This window comes from Lepidothrix coronata, unplaced genomic scaffold (genome assembly GCF_001604755.1).
Source record: "Lepidothrix coronata isolate B3197 unplaced genomic scaffold, Lepidothrix_coronata-1.0 Scaffold3, whole genome shotgun sequence".
Lineage (NCBI taxonomy): Eukaryota > Metazoa > Chordata > Aves > Passeriformes > Pipridae > Lepidothrix > Lepidothrix coronata.
In genome coordinates, this window is record NW_016690183.1 from 4,471,023 (window position 1) to 4,484,291 (window position 13,269).

Here is a 13,269-nt window from a genome sequence, read left to right on the forward strand (position 1 = left end):
AGTAACTCTAACAAGGAAATTGGACCTCTGCTTAGACATCAAGGTATCTTTCAAGTCTCTTATGTTCTTACAACTGTTGTGCAGAGGTTGCTTGCCTCCTAAAGACTGTAAAAGTCATAATTTCTGTTAAGATGTCATCTCAGCTTTTTAACAATAAAGCACTCAAGATGACAGAAATGGTTTTTTCTACTTATTGTAGAAGAGAATAGCTCTCTATACACAGAAACTTGGCTTTTTTGAGTTTACATGGTGTCAGTTTTACCTCCATTTGGCATGCTTGTCAGTACTAGCACTGGACTGTATAGTAAACAAATGAGGTTTTGTGGAGAGAAAATATTCACTCAGAGCTTTTGTTGTTCAATATTGAAGAAACCAAGGAAAGGAATGTTTTAGACAAGCAAGTGAGCAATCTTTATTCCTTTCCACTTCCAGTATCTTTTCCAAATTCTTTCTTTCCTCAGCTACTTGCTAACAAAAAAAAAATAAATCAACATTTTAAATTGAAAAACTTAAAATCTTCAGTCCCTAATGTACTTTATCCAAAAATGTCACCAGGGTCTCATTCAGCACAGTTGGCTGAAGCTGCAAGGGTAATGTTCATGTCCATTAGTGAACATTAGAGTTGGTCTGATCTCTAATTTTACAGTCATCTTGCCTTCAATAGCCCGTAGGTTTTCTTTGGCAGGCTGCTTGTAATGATAATTAATTGATCTGCTGGATTGCTCAAGAGCTACATGAGCTTTATAGACAGTGGGCTTAATCCCCTTGTGGTTTACATTCACTCAACTGTTCCAGTTGCCTCCACTGTGTCTATGCTGCAAGTGCTTGCCATAAAGAAATGAAAGCACCTAAACTGAACAAGATATTTTTTTAACAACGAAATGTTTTAACATTTTTATTGTTTTGAGGGTGGGGGGTTCTGTCTAGGATTCAAGATCTATCCAGGTTTCAAGTAGTCTGAGGTTTGTTGCATCCATAATATAGTCTTTGAAGTCACAGAACTGAGGGCATGCCAAATAAAGAAAAAAGGATCCCTGCCCCATCACATCCGCATTTTCAATAGTCCGAGGCACCAGGTCAATAAAACAAATGGTACAGGAAAGAAGAATGAGATGAAATAGTAAGACACCTGGTATTACAATAGGTGAACACCAGGATGCTGTTGTGGTATTATTGTGGGCACCATGAGACATAATCAGTTTAAGCTGATTTCCCTAATCATCCAAGGTGGCTTTGAATACACAAGTGATTCAAATTCAGGACAAATGAGGAGAGTATTCATATTAAGATATGACCCATATTTTCTTAACCCAGCCTACAGTTTTAAGACTATTACAGCAAATGACTCCCTAAGCAGGGCACAGACTCAGGCAAAGTTAGTTGTTGCTTTTTAGTAATTTAGGTCAGATTAGTAAATATCAATTACAGTGAAAACTTATCAACATATATCCTACTCTAAAAGTCCAGCTATCATTCAAAGCGTGCTCAGAATAAAATGACAAAGATAACACTGTTTCACACTGGAATAACTTGCTTAAAATTTTAGGTCCAGTGTCACCAAAATTTTGTGGTTTATTCTCTTTCCCAGTCTTTGTGTTGACTGTGGAGTTTTCAAAAGCTGACAGATTTTTTACATCATTGAGAACAATCAGTGGGATAAATAGCAAAATCCTCTAAGATCTTCTAACCCTACATAAGCTCTGGTACATTTCTCTTATTTCACAAAACTGGGCCTAGAGCTTGGAACACCTAGGCACTAGGGTAACATCAACATGCAAATAATAACAGCTCAGGAGACAGGCAGGTGAGTCCACTGTTATTCAGCTTTAAAAGTACGTATTTAAAATTATCTAATAATTAAATTGATGTGACAACTGTTGATGGTCCACATGAAATGAGTTTTTATGTCTGCCTAGTCCCTGGTAAAAAATTGCCAGCACTAAACTGATTTTGACTTCAGTCATAATTTCTCCTCTTAAATATATCTGCAGCAACAGGCTCAAGGACTAAGATTGATTCTACTAAATAGTACATGCACGCTCACATTACCATTGACATTCCCATTGAAATTTTGCTCAGGTAAAATTAGGATCCAGCTTCACATTCCCAAAGCATCTCTTGTTATTTCAGTATGCAAATGGCAACACTCATCACAACATTGGTATTGCTTTGAGTGCCTACCTACTCTGCAGGGAGGGGACTTGGTCCTTCAGAGGTTTCATTCTGCCACATCTCAAAGCTTTACATCTCCGGTGGAAAAAAAAAAAAAAAGAGTGGGGAAACAAAGCATAAACATTTATTAGCAGATCATGTTATGTGATTGCTGCAACAAAAAGACGTGGAAGAAGCAGCCATCACCTGCTATTTTGAGACTCAAATTACAGTTCTTCAGGGTTCTTTAGGTGGACACCTTTATCTTTCAGTCATGTTCCTGACCAGCCTTTGGCAGCACTTTGTCTCTTAGGATGAGCTAGCAAAGTAGAATTTGTTTTGCTGTTGTTGTTGTTATTAATACTGTAGACTGGCATCGGAAGGACAGTTTTTCTCTGGGAACAATCTGAAATGTTTTTCTGCAGTAGCATATGTTCATGGTGGCAGGGGTAAGGTATTTGTTATCAACTATATGATAGAAGAATGCTAGACAGTAAAACAAACTGTAAAGAGCTATGCGAGAAGAGTGAAAACTTTGAAAGATGGAAACAATCAGAATGTTTAGGTATCACTTTGGTGAGGATGTTGGATGCTTGAGATATTAGATATTGGGGATAATTGTAGGTTTAGTCTGAAATGTAAATTTTCTTCAGAAGTGGTTTTTTGATGAGTTGAAAGAGCTATTGAAATAATTCACAGTCCAAATGCAAAACGTCAAGATTAAAAAAACCCCTAAACTGGGGTCTTCCCCTGGTCTTCCTTATTCTGTTATTATGTTCTATTATTCACTCTAAGACAGATGACAGCTGTCTGTCGTGGTGTAACCCCATCTGGCAACCAAACCCCATGCAGCCACACACTCAGTCACCCTCGGTGGGATGGGGAAGGAGAATCAGAAGAGCAAAAGAGAAAAAATTCTTGGGTTGAGGTAAAGATGTTTTAATAGGTAAAGCAAGAGCTTCATGCACAAGCAAAGCAAAAAAAAGCAATTTATTCACCACTTCTCATTAACAGGCAGGTGTTCAGCCATCTCCAAGAAAGCTAGGCTTCATCATGCATAATGGTGACTTGGGAAGACAAATGCCGTCCAAACGTCCCGCGCTTCCTCCTTTTTCCCCACATGACACCATGTTCTCTGGGATGTCCCTCTGGTCAGTTGATGTCAACTGTCCTGGCTGTGTCTCCTCCCAGTTTCTTGTGTATCCCCAGCATACTCACTGGCGGGGTGGTATGAGAAGCAGGAAAGTCACTGCTCAGCAGTAACTAAAACATCCCTGTGTTAGCAATGCTGTTAACAGCACAAATCCAAAACATGGCCCCATACTAGCTACTGTGAAGAAAATTAACTCATACCACTGACTTACAGACCACTGACTTACATGGAAATAGGGATTTTTTTAAAAATATATTTTATTATTGCAACCACTGAAATAAAAGAAAAAAGGTACCCTTGGAAGACAGACAAGTTCTCTGGTGCCATAGCTCATCTGAAGGATTTCCCTTGCTGATAGAGGCCAGTTGAAAGCCACCAGGATCAATAAATGCCTGCTCTGCACCAGACCTAGGGTTCATCTTGCCCAGCATCCTGTCTCCAATGATGTCTGAGGGCAGACACGCAGAAAAAATAACAGGTCAGGTGGGGACAGACATTTCCCCAGTATCCTCATCCTGCCTCCAATGCAGAAATCTTTGGGATTTACTGAGTAAAAGGTGATTTTTTTTTTTTTAATAACCACTAGTGGATTTTTCTTTTATTTGTCAGTCAGTTTTACACTGAAAGGAAAATCAATGAGGTAAAATTCATTTTCCCATGTGTCCTCCATGTCTCAGAACTGTCCCAGTTTACATATTAACACCTTAACCCCTGAGGGCAGACCCATTCTGCCAGTATGAAGGTGCATGCATTACCTCTTAATGAGAACCATACGATTCTGTACCATTACAGTTATAGTTTAATCCATCAAGAATTCCCCAGCAAGAGGACATAATCCATCTCCCTTGGTTGACAGGTGCTATGTGGTCTTATGAACCACAAAGTACCGTTAAGTTCCCCACCCTGCAAGAATTTCTATGGAGGGAGGACGCAGTGTCTCCACTCCACTCCACCCTCGGTTCTATCCCTCGCAGTCGATGCAATTATTGTTTTATGGAGAGTCCTCGTGGAGCACGTTAACTGCGTTCCATCCATGGAATAGCATTGCATTTTACCCTATAATTCTTAGTTTCCTCTAATTTTTACCCCCAGACATCTTCCCACACCTTCATACCAGCTTTCATTATCTGTCACCAAAGAAAGTCATATTTTTAAAAACACGGTTAAGATTTTATCACCCTGTTGTAAGACTATGTTCTCTACATGGTATGCCATCACTCAGAAGTATGTGAAGAAGATTAACCAAATAAATAAATTAAAATAACATTTCCAGTGCATATTAAGGTAAATTAAGAAAAGGACTGAGAAACCTGCCATATGAGGAAAGGCTGAGAGAACTGGGTTCATTCAGCCTTGAGAAAAGAAAGCTTAGCAGAGACCTTATCATCATGTGGTTACAAAGAAGATGAAGACTTCCTTTTTATAAGGAGTCATATGGAAAAGATGATGGGCTATGGGGAAATATTATTCCTGAGAAGATTCTAATTAGACACAAAAGAACAATCAGTCGTTGGAATGACCTTCCCAGCGTGGTCAATTTTAGTTAATTTCTGTCAAAATACAGCCAAAGCCTCCCATAGAGAACCTCTCTGATTCCCTTCCAGCTCACCTAGCAAGGAGGCATCATATTCCAAAGATCTCCAAAAACAGCCATGGGATGGTTCCCTTCATCTCTAACAATTTTCTCTGTGGTGTACCTACAATATTTGGGTTTTAGTCTCCACAAAATGGTGGATGAAAAGCTCTTGAGAAAGGTTGTTTGTGCTAGAGTTTTTTGTCTGTTTTCATTCAAGACATCTCATAGAGAACTTGAAGCCTTCATGAAGACAGAAGAGCCAGTCTCGTGTACATGTGATGTACAAGGCATTGGACAAGGCATTTGGTTCTTCACCTGAGAAGTAGTGTCTTCTTCTGGTTGCCTATATTCAAGAAATATCAACTCAGAACAGGAAGGAAGGAAAGGAACTTTTTAAATTAAAAGACCTTGAGGGCAAGAGAACAAATCGGGAAGAAAATTACAATTAAAAGTACCATCAAAACAAGGTGCTTGAATAGTCTTGAGCAACAATAATAAGGAAAAGAAATATAACTGCTTCTACTGAACTTTGTTCAGTTCATAAAAGGAAATATATGGAATAGTTGCCAATGAAAATAGAAGACTGAAATTGCGGCTTGTCCAATTCTATGTTCCTAATTGCATTTCAGACTTTCCAAACAAAATGTGTACGTTATTTTGAAGGGTTGAGGCTTTGGCAGGCTAGGCCTTTTTATACGATTTATCCACTTTCAAAATAAGTTTCAGTCACATACATGTTTGTCTGTCTCTCTGTCTATCTATTATCTACCTCCCTCCCTCAGATTTCACAATCATTAGTGATTTGACAAGGTACACTTCCACCTGGCTAATAAGTTAGATAAAAGATGGTTGAGAAGAGGACCACAGTTCCTGATGAACCTCCCATAGGCCTCCAAACTGCTGATGTATTTGGGAAAACTGCCAAGTTTCCAGCACAAATTTTTCTTTCAGTCTGAAACAAGTGACATATTTCAAACTAAGTGCAAGGTGGGAAAATCACTTAAATTTAAGTTAGTCCTCTTATTCAGACAAATTGAGAGAAAAGGGTAATAACACTTATGAAGCAGAGAAGAAATTTAAGAACAGGCAAGGAGAAAAACCTGGTAGTGTCTCTGTAGAATGGGAGTGAGAGTGGGACAAAGCACAGCTGAGCAGGCAGTGGAGTATGAGACAAGGTTATTGTAGTATGACATGTGCCACCTCGCCAAGGTGAAACATGGGTCTCCCCTTTGATGAAGCCATGTCAGGGACACAATCTTGAGCAACAGGGCAACATGATTTTGGCATTTGGCAATCTCACAAAAAACCCCTTGTATTTTCATAGACTGTTAGATTTGATTTCTTATCCCCCACCCTGAAAATTAAAATGGAGAAAAGTATTTTACCCCAGAAGATTATATAATCTTCTATCCAATCTTATATATAGATTTCATTAATTTAATATTGAGCAGGTATTCTTATCTTGTACTAGGTAATCACTTTATTGTCAGTTTCCTATTCTGTGCCATTTACCTAAAATCAACACAACAAAACACATAATAGGAATTTTAGTCATCAATCTGATTATTTAAGTTAGATAAAAGTCCCAAGAGGCTCACCTCCCCTGAGAGACTGATGTAGGACAGAATGCAATCTCTCTATGAAGTGGTCTCTTTGCTGGATAAAGTTATCACCTTCTTTACTATTCCTTTTATCTTTCTGAATATAGCACAGAGCAGGATCATTGACTGAATTGCACAGCTCTCAGACAGCAAACCCAGAGGAATACTGCTTAAATGACAAAAATTATCACATTACCACTTACACAGATTAGTGCAAAGTTTGTCTCATGACGTGTGTCCTTCAGCTTCAAGGGAGCCTGAGTCCTTTCTCACTTTTATTAGTATAAATCTAGAATAATTTCATGGAAGTCAATACATCATACCTGAATATCTGTCAGTAGCAGGGTGCAGCACTTTCACCGCTACGACCCGGGTTCGATTCCCAGCCCCCCGGGCAGATGGAGCTCGTCAGCCCTGTGAGGCAATCCATCTAAGAGAAGGTCACTCTAAACAAACCTACGTCCTGGGGACCTCACTGCCACTGTCCAAGCTTGCTCGGCCCCGGCAGATGAACCTCAGGATTAAAGGGTGGGCTCAGTTCAGCGCACGCTGTGTCTCACCTAAAAAATCCACTGCGCAGGCTCGAAGGGTTAATGACCTTTCCCAAATCTTCGCTCGCGAAGACTGGCCATACATACAGCAGGGAGATCTCTGCTCAAGGTTACTACTTGTGGTTTGAAACTCCCAAGAATCCAATTTCTAAGTTCAAGCCCCCTCCCACAATTTGCCCCTGTGAAAGGGTTTAGTGATGGCATGGACTTGATATCTTCCTCACCTCATGTGGAGAGTTTTCAGACAAAACACAACTATTCGGTATTGGGGGAAGGGGAAAATATTTACAAAGGTTTATTTATATACATATATGTATTTACATTAAATTAAATTCCTCTTTTCCTTCAATAAAAGTCTAAGAAGAAAAGAGAAAAGTCTTTCTGTCACTCCTCAAGCCACTGTTCCTTCATTTCAGTTTTTTGTGGCACTGGTTAGTGTCTTTCATTTCTCTAAGGCAGCAGATTTAAGTATGGCAGTCAGGATTTTGTTCTTACTTTGTGGAAATTCCAACCCTGAGCCTAAGCCTTTGAGGGATTTTCCTTGGAGACCTTCACTTCTCTTGGGCTAGAGCATTTAAGGCAGCTTTCAGTTCAGTCTTACCAGAGCTCCTCTGCTCTGTCTCAGCTCGCCAGCATGGTAGCAGCAGCAGCAGCAGCAGAGGGCACAGCCACCTCCTCTGCATTCCGTCCTGGCTCAGCTCTCAGGACGACTCCGAGTTTTTCAGCTCCTTTCTCTCTCTCTCTCTAGCTGCTGCTGCATTTTGGGACTCCCTAAGGGTTTGGAAGTCTACCCCTCCTCTTCAGGAGGTCTCTGGGTTTTGGGAAAGTGTTACAGTCTTACCCCAAAACAGCCCTGTTGAGTTTTCCTCTGTTTTGTGGTCAGCTCTCCCTCCTGCAGGAACATCTCTGTGTCTCTCAGCTGGCTTCACATTATCTCACTGCTACTGGTTATCTTTTTGGTTTTTAGCCACCGTTGTCTCTGTTCGGGACTGCTCCACTGCCACTTTCAATGTCTTCTGCTGCTGCTGACAGTAAGGAAACTCTTCCAGCTCTTGATTACGGGACCCGGTCCAGCTTTGACACTACACTGGGTCTCCCGTAGCCTCAGCTGGGGGGTGGGGGCCCTTGGCCCCCAGAGGGGCTCACTGGCCCCCTGCTTCCTCCTGGCTCAGATCATGGCTACCTACTTCTACACTATCTTCACCACCTTCTCTTCCGTTTCTGTGGGTATGTAATTTCCACAGGGCGCATGTGGACTTTTATTGGTCCAGTATTATCAGTGGGGCAAACCATTACTACCTCAGAGAAAAGGTTTTTCAAACCACCACACTACTTCATTAATTTCTGGTTCTTTACAGTTGCTGAACTGCTGGTTAACTTACTAAAACATTGCATATCTAGAAGTTCAGGCATTAAAATGACACTAACTACATCAACCGTAAAGAAAAAACAAACTAGAAATATGTGAATTAATAATTTTGGACAGTTACAAGAAAGCATGACCAAGACATGAAAAACTAATTTCCACTGCTCTTTTATTAAGATGATTCATCCCTCCACTATTGTTCTTTACTTCTGTCAAAACCACTTGCAAATAAAATTTCCATTTGCAGCCATTTGAAATGTTGAAACCTCGGATGTGCTGTAGTAAGAAGTCATATGACCTTAAATCCATTCCTATATTTGAACCTGCACAAAATAGCTGCTTCTATTGTATTTTAGTTCCTGTAGTAAGCCAACGGGGCCAAGAGGACACTAAAATCTACTTCGTATCTTTACTGACTCCCATAACGCTGCCCTTCGGCCTTCTGGGACTCAATTATCCAGCATGTTATGGGAACTCAAAAGTAATCCAATCAAAACATTTTACCTAGGACTACTCAGGTCACTATGAACCCCATGAGACCCAAAAGGTATGGGGAAAAGTCTCTTATTTTTCTCCTGGGGTATTTCACTACTAAATGGAAGAGATTTAGCAAAGAGACTTCTGTTATGTCCAATCCAAAGAACAGGCCAATGGCCAGTATAGAGAGCCAAAATGTCAGACCAGCTCCAGTCCTACACACGAGTCAGGCTGAGCAGCATGCTAACAAATGAGTTGGTTTTTCCACTGTAAAAGATGATCTTACTTTTCTTGAATTTTGATCTAGTTTTGATCTTATTCTTCCTTTCTTGATGAAACTGGAAGAAACAAATCTGCTAAAAGTTGTGGGTTTGATTTCTAAAACAAAGCCACTTTATCATAGAAGTCCTAAGAGGTTTCTTAAAGGCCATTTGGGGGAAGGTAGCACACAAAATCCTGTTATGTACAAACTGCTGTTCTCTGCTCATCAAAAAGACAAGAGGAGAGCAAGCCCCACAGAGAGCAGTGTTAGCTTATCAATCCTCTGTCCCCACAAGGGGACAGGCATCGCCTGCTTACACACACACATACTTGCTTGCATGATAACAAAGAGATGTTACTACATCCAAAAGTCTCTGGTTAGTATTTTAGCTGCAGCAGCACTAAGGCTTCCACTAATCTCCAAAAGCAAGCTGGGCATTGCATTCCTCTTGGCAGCAGCATTCTCCTACCACTTTTGCCTGACTTCTCCCCCCCTAAAGAAAGCCTTCCTGACTGAGAACATTTATTTTTACTTTGAAGGGTGCTGTCTACATCCCAGAACTCACATCTACTTGGAGCTCTCCTAATGTGTTTGGAATTGTGGTATGTAAAGCTGTGGTCTTCCACCACTACAAATGTGCTCTGAGTCACAGGTTAGGTCCTAACTCTGCCCAGCCTGTTCTTAGATATAGAGATAACAGTCTAATGCAGAGGAAACAGATTTCTTTTGTATGGGTGGAGAACACTGAAACACTTAGTAGAAGTAAAACCTCATATCCAGCTTCTACTCCCTTTCACATGCTAAGCATTGGGATGTACAGAGTTGAAAACATTCTTTCAAATATATTATTTAGCTACTATATTCCAGCTACTATGGAATATAAATCCTTGCAGGAAAAATACACAAGCTGAATAATTCGACTTTCAACCAGATTCACAGATCGAAACAGAAGACAAGTTACACAGTTATTATCATAGGCCAGTATCACGATCACATGGGGTTTCATTTGATGGTGATAGAGCAATATTGATGAAATATAAATAATTCCCACTAACTTTATTTTATTTCCATGATTTTAAAATACTGTAATCAAGCTAGTTGTACTCTTAGTCTCCAAATAGCTTGATTTTAAAAGTCATAGAATTAAGATAAAAGATGCTTATTATCCATGCACAGACGAACACATTTAATTCCATTATACTATTAACACTATTTAATTAAATTAATTTAATACTATTTAATTCAAACATACAGGAGAAAATGTCTCACCAGATTAATGGAAAAATACTTGAGCTGGACAAGGACAATAACTGACAAAATGATATTATTAGGATAATTTTGCAACCATTTTTTATTCAAAAAAATTGTATTTTTGTAAACTTGACATTTCCAAAACAGTGCAAGTGAATTAGAATACAGGTGAACACAAGCTTCTAAATATAGGTGACATCAGTAAGAGTGGACACAGTCTTACAACCACAAGATCACAAAAAGAAACATACAATTTTATAATACATAAGCAGTGACATTCTGAGAAAAAGGAGTGACAATGGTGCAGGTACTCTACTGGATATGCAAACCAAGCTCCAAAAGCAATTACAGTCTTCATGCCAGTTTAATCAATGTACACTAAATGAACAAAATCTACTTTCATTTATATTCAAGAAACTATAGCAAGTGGATGAACCTGGGCAAAGGATAGAAATCAGTTCCATGACTCCCTTAGTCCTTTAGTGAAAGCAATATCGTAAATTCCCCTGCCACATGGATCCTACGCTTCAAACTTGCGCATAGAATCAGCTGGGTTGGAAGGGACCTCCGAGATCATCAAGTCCAACCCTTGATCCACTATCGCTGCAGTTACTAGACCATGGCACTAAGTGCCACATCCAGTCTCTTTTTAAAAATCTCCAGGGATGGAGAATACACCACTTCCCTGGGCAGCCCATTCCAATGTCTGATCACCCTCTCTGTAAAGAAATTCTTTCTAATATCTAACCTAAACCTCCCCTGGCACAACTTGAGACCATGCCCTCTTGTCTTGCTGATGTGCCCACAAACAGAAGAAATTCAAGGAAGTCAAATATTATCAAAGACAGTCTTTGCGTAACTATTGCTTTCAGCAAGCTGGGCTACCTGCACATCACTGACTTGGTATGTGGGGTCACTTCCATTCCTGTATTAAGGTAGACAGGGCTGTTCTTACTGTTATGCTTGGCATTGCAAATGCCTTTGCCACTTAGAGGTGAAAGGACTGCTTAAGTGGTTTACAGACTTGGGGTTCACATCAGGCATAATTTCTCTCAGATGATCCAAGCAACCTGTGAGATGACTTCAACTCAGAGTCTGCTCCAGTATTTTCTACAGTTTGCTGACTTCATTATAACTTCACAAATAAGAAAACCTAGGTTTATTCAAAAAAAATAGCAGGTATTTTTGTTAGCTACAATGGCCAAGTACCAGAGCATTCTAGTGTCTTAGAGCACACTAGCTGTGTTATTGCTTGGGGAGAATCGATGCAAATTCACCTCCAAGACCCTTGGTTTTCAAATTAAATGGACACGAAACTGCTGTAAAAGGTGGCAAATGCTCTCATCTCTTGGGAAGTGAAAGCCCACTATGCTGTGGACCACCAAAACTGTGAAATGACTGTGATCTTCTTGATGTCATCATGGAAAATAAATGGGGTTGCAAAAGCACAGGCTTTGCATTAAGTGATTTTTTTATTTAATTCCCCCCTCCTTTCTTCTTGATCATATTTTTCTGAGATTGTTTTCTTCCTATCCTAAACCCAACTTCATTGGTACTATTTGTAAAAAGACACATTGCAAGCTTCAGATCTCTCAGATGCCAGAGGATGCATTTGAAAATGTTACTGCCCCACTTCTAAGCTTTCTCCTGAATAGCTTAGAGCTAGTGCAAAGTGAACCCACTGGAAAAAAAAAGGCAATGTCAATTTAGCAAACCTTTCAATTAACTTGTCCAAGACAATTAAAGACATTGTCTCAAAATGGATTAACTGGAGAGAACTTGTACAATGACTACCCCCAGCTGCTGCAGAATTGGAACATCACAAAGAAACTAACAAGCAGCTGACACATGGGAACCTTAGAGCCGAAAAAGCAATTTCCAAAGTAACTATGTCTCCAGATTTTGATACAATTATATTTATAACAGTTTCATAATTAAAATAAAACAAAACAAAAAACCCCACCAACCAAACCAGCAGATCTATAGCATAGTTATTTCCTACACATTCTTGACATATATTACTTTTTCGTAAGATTTTAGGATTAAAAAATGATTGCAACCAACTGTTATTAGTGGGAATTTTTGTTTGGCTGCTTTTTAAGGAGTGGAAAGGTGCATCTACAATATTTTAATATGAAGGATTGATATGTTTCATTGTCACATCTGACTATCCTAACTGAAAGCATACAAGAGCCACAATAGAACTTGACTAAAAAAAAAAGAAAAAGAAAGAAAAAAATATGGAGAGTATACATATAAAACCAAAACCCTATTTTACAACAGATCTACCGAGGGCCTAACAGTAATGACACTAAGAATTTGTGGATCATTTCAAGAATATGGCACTCATCTGGGCAACAACTAGATTTTCATTAAAGGACTTGAGCTGGATCAATTTTCTGACAATTTAGGTCAGAAATCCAAAAAGTCCAGTATGGGCTCAGTCAAATGCGATTTATTTTTATTTGTTTTTTTTTTACTTTAAGCAAATAAGAGAGACATTTTTGCCTTGAGACAAAACAAAACAAAAAGTCCAACAAAATATAAATGCTAAATGGGTATTTTACCCTTTTTAACTCTTTTCTTTATATACTTTTAAAAGATGTCTCAAAGGAATAAATAATTTGTATTTTTAAAATATTGTAATGAAACATTTTTGGCAGATTTTAAAATAAGTTTCTGTTTAAAAAATGGAAATTAAGCATTTCAACTTTTCAAAGGGAACTTCCTCCTTTTTTTTCAGATAAAAACTTTTAAATTCAGTTAAATTCACAAATAATTTCACTTTTTCGCTGAGCTATTTTTTCAGCAAATTTACTTCTTAGGAATTTTTGAGGGGCTCAGTTTTAGAGAGGGTGGATACTGCAGGATCTTACATCTA